This window comes from Uloborus diversus, chromosome 1, assembly GCF_026930045.1.
Source record: "Uloborus diversus isolate 005 chromosome 1, Udiv.v.3.1, whole genome shotgun sequence".
Lineage (NCBI taxonomy): Eukaryota > Metazoa > Arthropoda > Arachnida > Araneae > Uloboridae > Uloborus > Uloborus diversus.
The window spans coordinates 184,618,668-184,633,884 of NC_072731.1; the positions used below are offsets into that span (position 1 = coordinate 184,618,668).

General features: G+C 35.1%; 1 long non-coding RNA gene across 1 annotated transcript; it reads left to right on the forward strand.

Annotated features, from left to right (window-relative positions):
- Nucleotides 1–241: 241 nt before the first annotated feature.
- Nucleotides 242–14,050, forward strand: LOC129223732 (uncharacterized). The gene is made up of 3 exons (XR_008580641.1): nucleotides 242–348; nucleotides 11,635–11,862; nucleotides 13,922–14,050. It is a non-coding gene; the product is annotated as an uncharacterized LOC129223732 (long non-coding RNA).
- The last annotated feature ends 1,167 nt before the right edge of the window (nucleotides 14,051–15,217 follow it).

Sequence of the window (15,217 nt, forward strand, 5' to 3'; positions counted from 1 at the left end):
AAAATACCAAAAAGGTTTTTTTCTGGCTAATCTTAGAACCCAATGCTTCTTCACCTGTACTCATGTGAATTTTAGGCTTGGTCGTCATGTGAAACAAAGACGTTTGTCAGCGAGATATTTATCATTGTACTTGTCACTCTGTCATTTTTATTCCAGGCTGAAAAGAAATTGTATGTTTCAGGAAACAATAACGATGAATAAATTGACACCGAAGATGCGATGCATTTTTTGTGTCAAGCAGGGAGCGATTTTGCATATATAGTGTGGAAGAATATTCCTCTTTCTCAGTTGACTCTAACTCATTTAGCTAAGAAGTAACTGATCCAGTCTTGAAAAACACAACAGAAGGTGAGTTTATCAATTTTGCAAATGATAGAGCTGTGATTTTATACATAATTTTCGTTCACCCCAATTTATTTCACGACTTCATCTGAGAAGATGATTAGGGAAAAAAAAATCTTGCGACAGAAATATGAAAGACATTGAACAGGTTCCGAATACAGCACGTATTTTTTGTTGTTTTGAAAAGTCATAAATGTTTGGGGAAGGAAAATAAGGGAAGAGTAAATTAATAAATGGATTGATCAAATAAATTTTGATATATTTAAACTATTGGACGAAATGCGAAATTAAAATTTGCAAACAAAACGTCTGTAAATTATTTTGATGTGTATTCGGATCAGTTTTAATGAAGTTAAACATTTATTTTAATTCTTAACTAATTATCTTACACTAATGTGTTTTTCGAATCTTAATATAATAATTTCCTATTCGTTTTGTCTTTCGTTCGACTTATAAAGCCCAGGGTCAAAAATTAAAAAAAAGCTAGATTTGTCAAAGACAGTTTTTGATAAAATACGTATAGTTGAAGCGCACAGAAGCAAAGGAACGATAGTGCCAAAATAAAATATTAGGATTTAAGCGGTACAAATGGTAGTAAACACTCACATCTGTTTTGAGAACAAGAGACGATAATATAGCCATGCGTAGTTCTGCTGTACAGCATAATTTTGAAAAGTTTTAAAAGAAAGCCTACCTATAAGCAATATGCCGACAGCCCGGCTGTGACACCAAACGACTGCAGTTTTGTCCTTGTTATGGACGTATCAATCTGTAAATGTCAATAACTGGGCTGGAGGCAGGTGTCATCTTCAGTGGCGGATCATGCGATTTTGAGGCCCCAGGCACAACTTGATCCGGAGGCCCTCTAATTGACACGACAAAAATGATAGTTTACTACTATTAACAATGCAGAAAATCATAACTTTCTTTTATTTTTGAATCAAGCAGCAATGGGGGGGGGGGGGGGGGCTTACATCCTTATTTGATAGGAGAAAAACGACATTTCCGACAAAAAAAAAAAAAAACTTTACAGCGAAAAAATTTTGTTTTCTCTATTTTTTTGTAATTTAGTTAATGCAGGGGTGTATATCCGACCCCGATTTGTGGCATCTTCTGGCAAAATCCCAGAATTACCCAGTTTTTCCAACGGGGGGCGGGGGGGGGAGTTGGCAAAAAGAGAGGGGGGATAACCTCTGACCGGATAAGGAAGGGGGGTCCGGGGGTAACCCCTGGGAAAATTTTGAAACTTGTATTTTTAAAAAGCAATTTTGGACTTCGCTGATGTTAGGGGGCAAAAGGTGCAAGGGCCTCAGCGGAAAGCTGTTGAAATAGATGCCTTAAAAACGCGATTATAGGCCATATTTATTGACGTTAGGGTAAAGAATGGAGCTCAGGGTACTGCCTCCAATCGATTGTTTGTTTTTTTTTTTTTTAATAGCTCGAAATCAATTACTCCTAAGTCCTTCCCGATTTTAGAAACTGAAGTTTCAAAAACGCAATTGTAGACAACATTACGGGATAAACAATTTTACAGAAAAGAGGTTCTGGAGCCTCTCCTCCTGGACATTTGTTTCAAAATTATGGTCCTAAAAACTTAAGCATTTATATTCAGGGGCTATTCCACTTAAACTGTTTCTAAGTGTAATTTTAAAAACTTATTTTTTTATGATATTAGAGGAAGGTGGTTCAGCGACCATTGCTCGAATATTTTCCGAAATTCAAGTCTTAAAAACGCGATTGTTAAGACCATATTTTGCAACATTAGGGCCAGTAATTTTTTGAAATTAAAGTTCCAAAAACGCAGTTTTAAGCGATTTTCGATCTTGTTTGGGGGCTTACCCCTGAAACTTTTGTGAAATTGAAGATCTTCAAAAATGGTATTTCAGAGTCTCGCTCTTCTCTCCATAATGCTTTCGGTGTGTGTGTGTGTGTGAAGGGGGGGGGGGGACTTTAGAGAAGTGTCAATTTTAAAACTTAAGAGGGAGAGATAAGAACGAAATAGGAATGGGGTGGCAATAAGAACACAGTAAGCCATACTGTTGAATTTTTTTATTTCAGAGATTTCTTTTAAAGAGAAATTTAGATTTTTCCCATCATTATTATTTTTTTCTTTTAATAATCACTGTGTTTTCCCAAGACCTGTTCTTTTCTTCGCTTCAATAATAAAGAATAGTTTTAAAAAAATTCAACTCAGCATTATGAGGGGGAGGCCGTGATCCCCCCTCCCCCCTCTGATTGCGCCACTAGTGTAATTATGTATAAATATCAAAAATTGGTATTTTAAAATTGACATACGCACTCCTTAATATTTTACGTCGTCGAAAAGAGCTTTTCTTCTGTAGAAGATGAAGTTTGTTACAATTTGCTCAGTTAATATTAGACAGATACAAGCGTTTCTAATTTTGCGCACATCTTAGTCTAAATTAAAGCTCAGCTGGAGAACGAAATGTAACTGGAGACTACAAATTTGATAAATAATTTCTGAAACGTTACGTAACGGTCATTTTGATATGCCTAGGTGCCCCCTTTGCAATTACAGTCCTGATTTTTTTTTTCAACGGGAGGGGGAATCTTAATTTATTTATACCTTTAGGACATCAAATATAAGATTTTAATGCGATCCTTAGTGATGATTATCAGTCATTATTCCAAGAATTTCCAAACTAGATTAAATATTTTATACTACTTTAAAAAATGCACTGCTACTGCTGGTTATCTTCTCGGCCGTTTTGAAGGCTTTTTTTTTTATTTTATATTTTTTTTTTCCCACTCTCCAAATAATTTATTATTATTATAATATCACTTAATCAAAATTCAGTAATGTACAAGTTTTGTTGGTACAAAAAATGATGTGTGGCGTCTTAAATGTCGCAATCGTGAAAGAGATACCAATGACATGAAGACCTTTAATTGGCTCACAAATTAGAACATAAAATAGTAATATGAACCACCAATCACTTTTCCTGAGCTTTGAAGGTCAGGAGCACCTAAATTATTGTTTATAAGACAGGAGCAGATCCAGAAGTATTTTTAATATTTTGAAAAACTGACATTGGATTTGATATCTCATTTTAGACGCAATTTCAAAAGACATTTTTTTAACGCAATTTCAGGCTATATTTGGTAAAAACACAAGGAAAAGGGTTTGTTTTGTGAAGGCTCCCTTGGAAATTTTTGAACCCTAAAAACGCATTTGGGGCTGACCCCGGGAAATTTTGTTATTGTAGTTTAGAAAACGCAATTTTGGGATGCATGTGGACATGTTAGGGGGAGAGGTGGTTGCTTTAACTCGGAAAGTTTTTGAAATTATAAAGTCTACGATTGATGATGCTGGTGGAGAAGAGAAGAGGTTTGAGAGGATTTCAAGTTATATACAATAAAACTTTAAAAACGCCATTACAAATCTTCTTTGGGAGAGTTTATGGGAAGGAGATTTAAATTTAGGAGTTTTCCCTTCTTAAAACACATTCTAAAGTTCTCTTTGGTAACCGCATAAGAGGTGGATAAGTAGCTGCTGTCCTCTCGCAAATTTTCGAAATCAAAATTCTGAAAATGGACTTTTAAGTGACTTTTGGGAGGATAGCAGGGATTGGGGACTCTGAATCGAAAATTTTCTAAAATTACGATCGTAAAAACCTAATTATCGACTGTCTTTTATCTTGTCAAAAGGGTTAAAACCCTCTTTTGGATCAGTGGTAAGTGTCAGAAGTTGTTGTTGCGGCATGATCCGACTTTCAGGGCGATTCCGAAGTCAAATAAAAAATAATAGGAGGTGTATGAAAATGCAGGTCTCTTCTTTTATATCATAAGTGTTTTCAATGCAGCGGCTTCTGCCCCAGTAAGTTTAAGGATTTGTAGTCTTGAAAATTCGTTTTTGACGATCTTTTGTAATGTTAGAAGCAAAAGAGGTATGAAGATAATTGTAAAACCGCAGTATTGTTACATCTCTAAATTATGTTAACAAAAGGGCTTTTCGGGAGCTCGCCAACTAATTTTTTTTTTTTTCAAATATAGCTCTAAAAACGCAGTTTTAGAAGACATTTGGTGATGTTATGGGGAAGAGAGATTCCAGGGCCCGACCTCGCAAATTTTCTTTATTTGTAGTTTTAAAAATGCATTTTAGACAACTTTTGATAATGTAAATAGAGGTTCAGAGGCGCTTCCCCGGTCCTTTTTGAAATTGTATCCATTAAAACTGTCGATTATCATCTATTATGCTACGAGAAAGGGGGTTCTGCGGCTCTCCCCCGCAAATTTCCGAAATTATAGTTGCAAAAACGGAGTTTTAAACGATATTTGGTAATGTTAGGGAGGAGAGAGATTTGGTGTCAATCTCCGGGATTTTTTTTTTTTTTTTTGAAACTGAAATCTTTAGAATACGATTGAAAGATCATTTTCGGTAACGTAAAGTGGATTGGCCATCTTTCAAAATTGATGCTCCGAAAACGTAATTTTGGTTGACTTTCAATGCTGTTAGGGGAAAAAGGAGTTTTCGGATGCTCTCCTCTGAAAATTTTTTGAAATTTAAGCCATGAAAACTAAATTAAAGATAATCTTTAATGATTTTAATGAGGAGGGGCAGAGAGATATTCCTGCAAAAAATTTTGAAGTCAGCTTTAAAACGCATGTTTTAGAACATCTTCGGTAACGATAGTGGGAGGAGAGGTTTGTGGGCCCTTTTTCGCTAATTTTCGGGGGCGCTTCAACGGAGATTTTTTTGGAATTGAAGCCTTTAGAACGGAAGTTTAGACGATCTTCGGTGATATTGGGGGGGGGGGGAGATTTTTAATTTTTTCGAGTTGAAGTGCGAAACATTTTTGACAGCGTTTTTATAGCATGCAAGATTTTGAAAATTTCGAGAGGGGCCTGACACCCTGACCTCCCCCCTCTGGCTACGGCCTTAGGGGGGGGGGGAGCTGCTTAAAACAATGTATTACGTAGAACATGCCCACGAGAATCAGTAATGTACAATAATTATATCAATTTCTCTAGAATAGTGGTCAAAGAATAGCAGTAATTAGTGTGGTACCGGGTACTCGGTACACACTTGGTACTTTGTCCACTTATCCCGTCATTTAAGAATGATAAGAAATTAAAATACATAACGTTATACACTGTAAATAATCTTCATGATAAGTATACTTACTGGTGGATATCGGCTATAAATTCTTCATTTGTATTACCCCAACCTAATCACTATTTCTTTTTTGTGGAAATACCTCGTGTTACCAATTCTAGAAAACCACCAGTCATAATGTGACGGGTGCAAATTTCTTGATCATTCCATTTTTTTGTAAAAACAAGAAACCCAACGAGTAGGGTCTTATTGCAGTTCCTGATTTCTAAAAAATAATTTGAATTCAAGACGTCGAAATTCAAATGTGACTGATAGATGCTTTTTTTTTTGGGGGGGGGGGGGCATTTCTAAGCATTTCTGGTAAAAGGAAATAACCCTTAAAATTTATGTCTTAAGTATTACTCGGTATCAACTTGGTCTGCGCACGTGCCTTATATTCAAGGAACAGAAATCTTGGTTTAATATGATATAATTACTTAACCACCCGACGCGAGACTCGACAGTTGAAAGCAAATTATAAAAATTTACTTTTGTGAGCAAAAAAAGAAAAGAAAAAGAAAGAAAAAAAAAATGATACTCATATTGTAATATTTTGCTGTAAGTCAAAAATTATTTTTGTTATTATTAGATAATAAAGTTCTTGGAATTAATGTTTTAAATATTAATTGAGATCTACTAATATTCGGCAAAGTATTTATTTAATATTAAGCTTCTTATTTGTTGTTTTAAATAATTTGTACAGTTATTCAAGTGCATGTGGGGCAAAGTAGATGGGGCAAAGTGAAACAGCTCCATTTCGTTTACTTCTTCAATACTTTATAAAATCACTTGCGTATTTATTTATTAATTATTTCATTTATTCTTTTATTTAATAGTTATCTTATTTATTCACTCATTCATTTTCTTATTCATTCACTATTGAGCAATCACGATTGATTGTTCTCATTTGACTGTCCTTGACGTTACTGTGATTTTTTTTTCCTCCCGATTTCCTCTGCAGCACTACCGCCCACTGTCCTCTGCTGGTCCTGAGCATTGTCCCCCGGAATCTGCTTCTTCTGGTAGGTGGCGTCGATGTCCTGCAGACACGCACGCTAATACACATACACACACGCCTACGTGCATACACATAGGTTTACACACACACAACTAAGCACACGTAACTTCCCAGGAGGAGGGGCAGGCTTGGGGGGACAGGAGCCTTTTCTGTAAACAATAACTCCAATGAGTAGGGTCCTATCGCAACTCGTTATTGCGAAACACAGAATTTGAATTCAAAATTTCAGAATAAAAATTATTTTTTTATTGACTCATTTAATTTTTCTCATATATTAACTAATTATTTTTTATTTGCTTATTTTTTCCTTTTCTTTTTATTTATTCTTTTATTTACTCATTCATTTGATCAAAGATATCTTTAATAATCAAATAAAAAATATTTAATTCGAAAAAATTTCATTTTTCACTTTCCCCCATAGAAAAAAAAGTACATATTTTGACCTTTTTTTGGAGGTGCAAAGTTATAGCTAAAAATTAAAAATAATGTTTAAATGCAAGTTTTATTACAAAATATATTGTTCCTACTTTATGAGCCGAAAATTTTCGAACAAAATTCCAATTTGTTCATACTGAAATGAAGTAAGTGATCTTAACCATTTCACTTTGCCCCACATTTCCCTACTTTACCGATTCTATTGAAACAATTTCGTTTTTAAACTTACGACTAAAAAGTAAGTTCAGGCATTAGAGAGAAAAAAAGTTTGATTGCTCACCTTAATTCCAGTGCTGTTTTTTTTTGGGGGGGGGGGCGGAGAAGGCTTTTTTTCTTTCATTAAACTAGCAAGATTCTGACCACTGTTGCAAGACAAGATAACACTGCACTGCTGAATTGGATTGAAATGTACAGGGAAGAAGAACGGTGCTCGCGGTCATTTTCCCAAGGTCGACCGCCCTGTTTTGGCTTCCATTTGACGTGGAACTTGAGCCATATAATGCCTTTCCTTTTGTTACTTCTTATCTAACACCCCACTTTCTTTAGGGGACACACGACCTTGAAAAAAAAAGCGGGAACTCTCCGATCTCAGAAAAAGTGATGGCTCCGGTGGAACACGAAATATGCTGTTTGTTTTGATGAAGCATTACAGAGGAAAGAAACAAATATATTTTGAAATTCATGACTAATTGACAATTCTATGAGTTTTGAGCATTTTTTACAAAAAATTATGACTTTACCCATTGCAAATCCTCTAAATGAATAATTTTTCCTCCTGAAAAAATTCAAACAAAGGCACCTGAAACCTGGGGCCCCCTTAGACAAAGCCCTATTGGGATCAATCCTATTAGGGTACCCTATTGGGAGCAATCAGTCCACGCCTAAAATTCATGACTAACTCTCAATTTCCATGAGTTTAGAGCATTTTTCACTCAAAATTATTACTTTCCATGGCAAATCCTCAAAACAAGCATTTTTTTTTTTATCCTGGAAAAATCCAAACAAACGCACTTGAAGCTTGGGGCCCCTTTAGAAGCGGTGTACCCTATTGGGAGCAGCAAACCCGCGCCTAAAATCCATGACTAACTGTCGATTCCATGAGTTTTGAGTATTCTCCACTCAAAATTATGACATTCCACTGCAAATCCTCTAAACGAACAATTTTTTCTCCTGGTAAAATCCAAACAAAGGCACCTGAAGCCTGGGGCCCTCTGAGATGTGGCCCTATTTGGAGCAATCCCATTAGGGGGCCCTATTGGGAGCAATCAGCTCGCTCCAAAAATCCATCACTAACTCAATTTCCATTAGTTTTGAGCATTTTCCACTCAAAATGATTACTTTCCATGGCAAATCCTCAGAATAAGCAATTTTTTCTCCTGGAAAAATCCAAACAAACGCACTCCAAGCCTGGGGCTTCTTTAGACGCTGGGGGCCCCATTGGGAGCAGCTAACTCGCGCCTAAAATCCATGACTAATTGTCGATTCCATGAGTTTCGAGCCTTTTCCACTCAAAATTATGACTTTCCATTGCAAATCCTCTAAACGAACAATTTCTTCTCCTGGAAAAATCCAAACAAAGGCACCTGAAGCCTGGGACCCTCTTAGATGTGGCTTTATTGGGAGCAATCCCATTAGGGGGCCCTATTGGGAGCAATCAGCTCGCGCCAAAAATCCATCACTAACTGTCAATTTCCATTAGTTTTGAGTATTTTCCACTCAAAATGATTACTTTCCATGGCAAATCCTCAAAATAAACATTTTTTTCTCCTGGAAAAATCCAAACAAACGCACTCCAAGACTGGGGCTCCTTTAGACGCTGGGGGCCCCATTGGAGCAGCAAACGCGCGCCTAAAATCCATGACTAATTGTCGATTCCATGAGTTTCGAGCATTTTCCACTCAAAATTATGACGTTACCCATTGCAATTCCTCTAAACGAACAATTTTTTCTCCTGGAAAGATCCAAACAAAGGCACCTGAAGCCTGGGGCCCCCTTAGACGCGGCCCTATGGGGAGCAATCAGTCAGCGCTTAAAATCCATTACTGTCAATTTCCAAGAGTTTTGATCATTTTGCACTCAAAATTATGACTTTCCATGGCAAATCCTAAAGCAAAATATTTTGGTTTTGAGTATGTAACACTTCGCGGCGCGGAGGCCTCCTGCTTTGCTGGAGGCCCCAGCTATCGCCTCATGCGCCTATGCGGTGATCCGCCACTGGTCATCTTATTGAAGATGAAAAGGCCAACAAACTGTTAGAGAGAGCTAAAATAAATTGGTCACGCAGTGCCATTCTGCATCCATGGTGCTGTTCAACTCCTCAGTTGAAGGTAAAATTGCTTTTTATCCAAGCTTTACCTTCAATTGCAGAGTTAAACAGCATCATTGCTTCGAGCACTCCCTGGCGTGCTAAATTAGTATCAGCTACCAGTTTGTTTGCATTCTCAACTTCAATGAGATGACTTTCACCTCCACTCGGCTATTCCAGACTGATCAGTCCATAACAAGGACGACAATGCAATCTCTGGATATCATAACTGGACTGTTGGTATATTTCATGGGATTGTAGCTTACTGCTTATTAGCCTACTTATGGTTTGAATTTCTCATGATTTTTACACGAAACTTTATCAAGTTCACGTCCTTGCGTCTCACGGCATCAATTGCATGTGAGGCTTAAAAGCGTAACCCTATTTTCGCAATAGATAAAAGTGCATATGTTTTATAAAGCATATTTTGTTTCAAGTTTAAAAATATGAAGTTAAAAATTATCAAATTAGCAATTATTAAGAACTTTTCAGGTTCAATTCTATCAACAATGAAAATTTTTCAGCATTTGAACGCTATTTTTTTAAAATTAAAATAATGTTTGTTAGATCTTTCCTACCTATGATGCCTAAAAATTAAGCTTTTTTTCTTAATCACTAATCATCTTCCAATTTTTGTAACAAGTAAAGCTCAGTAAATTTATTCTTGTCAAAATAATTTTATCATATTAACAAACTGGAGCTCTTAACCTGCAATTTATGATGTGAAAAAAGTAAACTTATTTTAGTAATGAACGTGTTTTCTGTCTTATGTTCAAGTCTTTCTTTGCTCCTTGACTTTGAGCGTTTTGCGTTACTTTATTACTTCTAGCTTTTATCTTAAAATATCTTACTATCAGGTTTTAATCAAATTTGTTCTTTGCTTTTTATCAACAATGACTATTTTTAGCCACGATAGGGTTTTTAACCCAAGACGTTTCAGTTTACTTAATTTTGGCATTAACTTTGCATATTTAGATAAACTTCTGTCGTTCTTTTTGCTTCTTTTTAAAAACTAATTATTTTTTCAATACTATAACTAATTATATCTACTAAGATCTATTTCTGCATACATGAAAGTCTCACAAGCACAGAATAAAAAGTATATTTTTGGTTTTAGAAGACAACTGAAATTGCATCCATTTCTCCTGTTCGAAATTTATGCATTCTTAGTAAATAATGAATCAGGTCTATAGTTAATGTTATCACTCAGTTCATATGAAGTACGGTTTTAGCTGTCATGGTAGTAAGTCAGTGCCGGATCATCAATTCTTCCTTGCTAGGGGACAAATCTTAAAACTGCCGCCTTTGCCCATCTTCCTTCAAGTTTTCATACCAAATTTCAACGAACACATCTAAATACGCAGAAATTTCCGCCCTTCAGAAGTTGTCACCCGTGGCAAGAACCTCGGCTTGTTCTCCACTAGATCAGGTACTGTAGTTAACAGAAGAATATACTTTACCTCTGGCGTTAACCATCTTTTACAATAAATATAGACTTCGCTTGCTGTGGTTTCCAACCTTTATTATTATGATAACAATTATCATTGCAAAACACACCGACAAAGTAAATTTAAACATTATTCTGAGCTCCATTGAAAGTTATTAGTTTAAACCGTTGTTTAAAATGTAGTCATTTGTAACAGTTTACTGACTGTGTACGAAGTATAATGTTATAAATTACTGCCTCGTGACTGAAACTGAGACAGAATGTCAAGCAAGTATCGAATAGCTCGTTACATCATCTCTATACACAGTAGTTTCAACTTTGTTTGGGCTAAGCAGTCCAGAATAATCATGGTATAGCTGAAGGCAAAAGCCCCAAAATAAAGTTCAGAATAGGTACATCTTGACAATGCAAAAATACTTCAGCCGGCCAAGAAGAGGTTCCCAAACATGGTCTGGCACCACCTCATTAAGTGAAAATAAATGCCTGAAAATGGGCAAAACTGCAGTCTCTGGATGTTTCGATAGTTGTTTGCGTACGAAGCAGTAGTTACATGGCTAAGTTTCTCCTTTCATGTATGTTTTCATCTGTTTTACACGAGAAGGCACTTGACTCCTCCTTCGTCACGCGGTATCCAATGATACTACTTCGTTGTTTTCGGTAGAAGGTTAATTCGGATCATAGCATTTTGTTGTAAAAGCAGCAAGTTTTAAAATGTAAGAATAACTAAAATTGCAACAGATAAGTGAAGCAAGTGATGTTAAGGACACTAAGACTTTTTTGCACATTAAAATGCACGCCAAAGTTAAGGTTGTCTTATTGTCTCATTTAGGAGGGCGTGGATATGTTTACAAATCACCCCCGCGTAAAATGGAACTCTGCGTTCGAGAAGGCGTGGCGACGAAGTGCCTTCTCGTGAAAAACGGACAATGTTCCACAAGGAAAAAGCATTGCCTGATTTTTTATATTTTCAGCCATGATGAAATTTCTGTTTCTCGCTGCTCTCCTTATTGCCTTCGTCGTTGCTTGCAACGCATATTCCTCATCCAAGGCCTGCGCCACCAATGAATATGGCGTGATGGAATGTGACGAGGACGTCAATGAGAACGGAGGTTCTTCGTCTTCATATGCGCACTCCGGAGGCCAAGGTTATAGAAGGGCGTACGCTGGACCTTATCCCCCTCCCTATGGATTCTACATGTGTAAGTATAATGACCATAGTAGCGGTTTTTGCGTAGCATAAACTTAGCCCATTAAGATTGATGGAGTTTGTACTTTCCTCAGCCAGCCGGCAATGGGACATTTATTGATTACTAATGTTGCGCACCGTAAAATGGGGTGAATTGGAACAGTTTTCAAATGTAAACATGAAGAAAAATTTATTAAAAATTTAAAAATTAAAAAAGAAAATGGGCTAGGAACTTCGATATGGCTTTGTTCTTTTTTTTTTGAGCAAAAAAGAAAAATAAATTACTTTTAAATAAATAAAAAAACCGCCTTCAAAAAATACCCAGGAACTAAAAAGCAAAAAATAACTGATTACACTTACATTTTATTTCCTAACCAAACAAAGAAATGAAATTTATTTTACAATTCCAGTACAAAAATCAACTAAATTAAACACCGAATTATAAAATAAACACTGATTTAAATTACTGTACGATGAATTATTTTAAATACCTAACTAATTATATACTTAATTTTTAATAACTTTTTGAAGTCGGGGCCTCCTACAAACAACTACATAACGTAACTGACAACCTTTATTATTAGTAAAGAAAATGTCCAAACACTCTACCACAAAATTTATGGTCCTTAAAGAACCCATATTGCTAAGAAAAAAACTTCGATTGCATCATGTGTGCCAATCAATGTTTTTATTATTAGTACGATTTATTTATGCTGTAATTTTTATAATGTCATCAGCAGAGGTGGCGATTGGGACTGAAAAAGGGGGGGGGGGTGAGGGGAATGATAAAATAAACGACAACTAAAAGTTATAGGAATTTTAGAGACAGCAAAAAAATGAAAGGAAAAAAGCACAAAATTTTGCTAAGGCTGATTTCAAGAGCATATGAGTGGTAACTGATGCAAATCTAACACCTTAACTCACGTTTTACTTAGATTTTGATGAATTTATGCACATAATAACTTTCTCCAAAGAAACACTTATAGACATTGTTTACCTTAAAATATTTTGAGATGTCACAAACAATTGGTAATGACTTTAATTATGCAAGTATGGCTTGTTTAAGTGAAACAATTGATTTACTAATATCTAAACAATGAATACAAAAACTAAAAGCTACTGCTTGTGCTAAATAAGATTTCGTGAACAGATATACGAAGTTAAACAAAAAAATTATGATCTGAAAATTTTGACACTTCTGCTTTTTTTTATAATTTTTAGTTCTGGTTCCTAAGTTGGAAAATGAAATAAATGAATGAACCATAAAAAGTTGGTTGGGGAGGGGGGGGGGGGGGAGGCGAATCGCCGCCACTCGTCATCAGTATAAATTGAGGATGGCTGGATCTGGATACGTGCTCGTCGTATGGAGTCGTTTTTGGCTTGCAGGCTGTCGTTTTAAAGCCTCTTAGCTAGAAGAATATGCATTTCAGTTTATTTACTAAAAAAGAAAGAAAAGACTACAAGCATATGAAAAGTAGAAATACATTGGCGCACATTTAAAAGGTCAATATTGTTTAAATATCTATTAAAACCACAAATTGTTATAAGAAAAAGCAGTAAAAGGCTGTGGTTTTCAAATTTGCATGCGCATTTTTGTTTAACTTCTATTTTCACATTACTTTCTTGTTCAAAAGATGATATTGTAGTTTGGGTTTTTGGAGTCAATTGATTGTGTTGTGTTAAAGATGTAATACAATAATAGATATGGGACTGCAATCTCAAAAGTAATTTCTAACTGGAATATTTTTATGCTTTCTCCTCTCAACAGTCATTTAAGTTTAGTTTTACTCAGCAGAGGTTACAGTGTTTGTATCCGTAACTCATTTTAATGGAAAAGTGGATGCAGCAAATATATACTGCAACAATATATGTGTGTGTGTGCATGTGCGTGCCTTGCAAATAATTTATACAATATTAGAAAAATCAAATCAGAACATTTCGGAAAAATTCTTGCTTTAATAATTTTATTTTTTATTTGAAATTTTTGCTCTAATAAATTCATTTTTCATTGAAAGATTTTGCTTTACTATTTTTTTCATTGACGATTTTCTGATATTTTCATACTTTTTCAGACTAAATGAACTTGCAACTGACTGAAACGGCTTTGGAACAACAACAGCATTTAAATGGATAATCCTTTACAATTGATGAACATATTATGAAAGAAAAAATAACATCCTACAGAAAGAAATAAAATAAACCATAGCAACAATAAAAAAAATAAAGCATTAGCTTTCGTTTCGTTCTTTTTCCTTCAATAAATCAATCTAATGAAAGTTTAAGCATTTAACTGAATGATTTAAGTTCAAAGCAAGCATTTAATTTCTTCAATTGAATTTTTATCATCTCTGATTTTGAGAAATAGCATTATTTTAAGGGCAAAGCTAACTTGGACACATTTTAAAGGCTACGCAGATCCTGACCACTCTATTACGTAAGCTGCCAAGTTAGGCTTGCCCTAATTATAGATGATGTTTAGCAAAACATTTTGCTGATGGTGTTCATTCTCTTCTTAACGCAGATGGATGGGTAAGGTGCAGACTTGCGCTAAGTGATTTTCACTAATTTTCTTGTATAGCATTTTCAAAAAGTAAGTACTGCTTAAAAACTGATATTCATTTTTCTATAGTTTTGAGACCTTGGCATTGTGTATACTAACGTTTAAAAAAGAGATGATATAAGCAATTATTTGCAATTATTTGGAACTGCTTAGTTAGTTATTTTCCGTTTCACTTACTCCAGTTTTGCAGAAAATGGCACTTACCATTCTTGCTCTGAGTCTTTGAAATATTAATTTCTACATCACGGTGATAAGAAATCAACGCAAATTTATGGTTTAACAAAATATCTAGTTACAAGAAGTACAAAAAATTAAAAGCATTATATAAAAACACTGTCCGCAAGCAGCGGATGAGAAACAAAACTTTTGTTCATCATAACTATTTTCTCCTGAAAGAGGAGATTTTTTTCTACTTTGATGCAGTAAAGTTTTTACTAAAACTTGAATGGTAATTCAATAAAACATAGAACTTGAAATGACATTAATAAAAATCGCAGAAACATACTGCTAATCAAGAAGTAATGCTTCATGCAAAGCTATTCTACATAAGATAAATAAATACCTTTGTGCTGAATAGTAAAGTCAAACCAAACAACGTATGTAGAAGCACAAATTTGTAAATTGTTTCGTCTGACTTTACTATTCTACATAGTTTTGAAAAAAGTCATTAAAAATATATTTTGCGATTTTTAGCTCTTCTACTCCAACAGAACTTTCCTGAATAGACATCATAAAAGGATTTTCCTTTGCGAAAATGATACCGTCGTTGTGCCAAAACTATAAGCGCACACATTTTTTTTTTTAAATA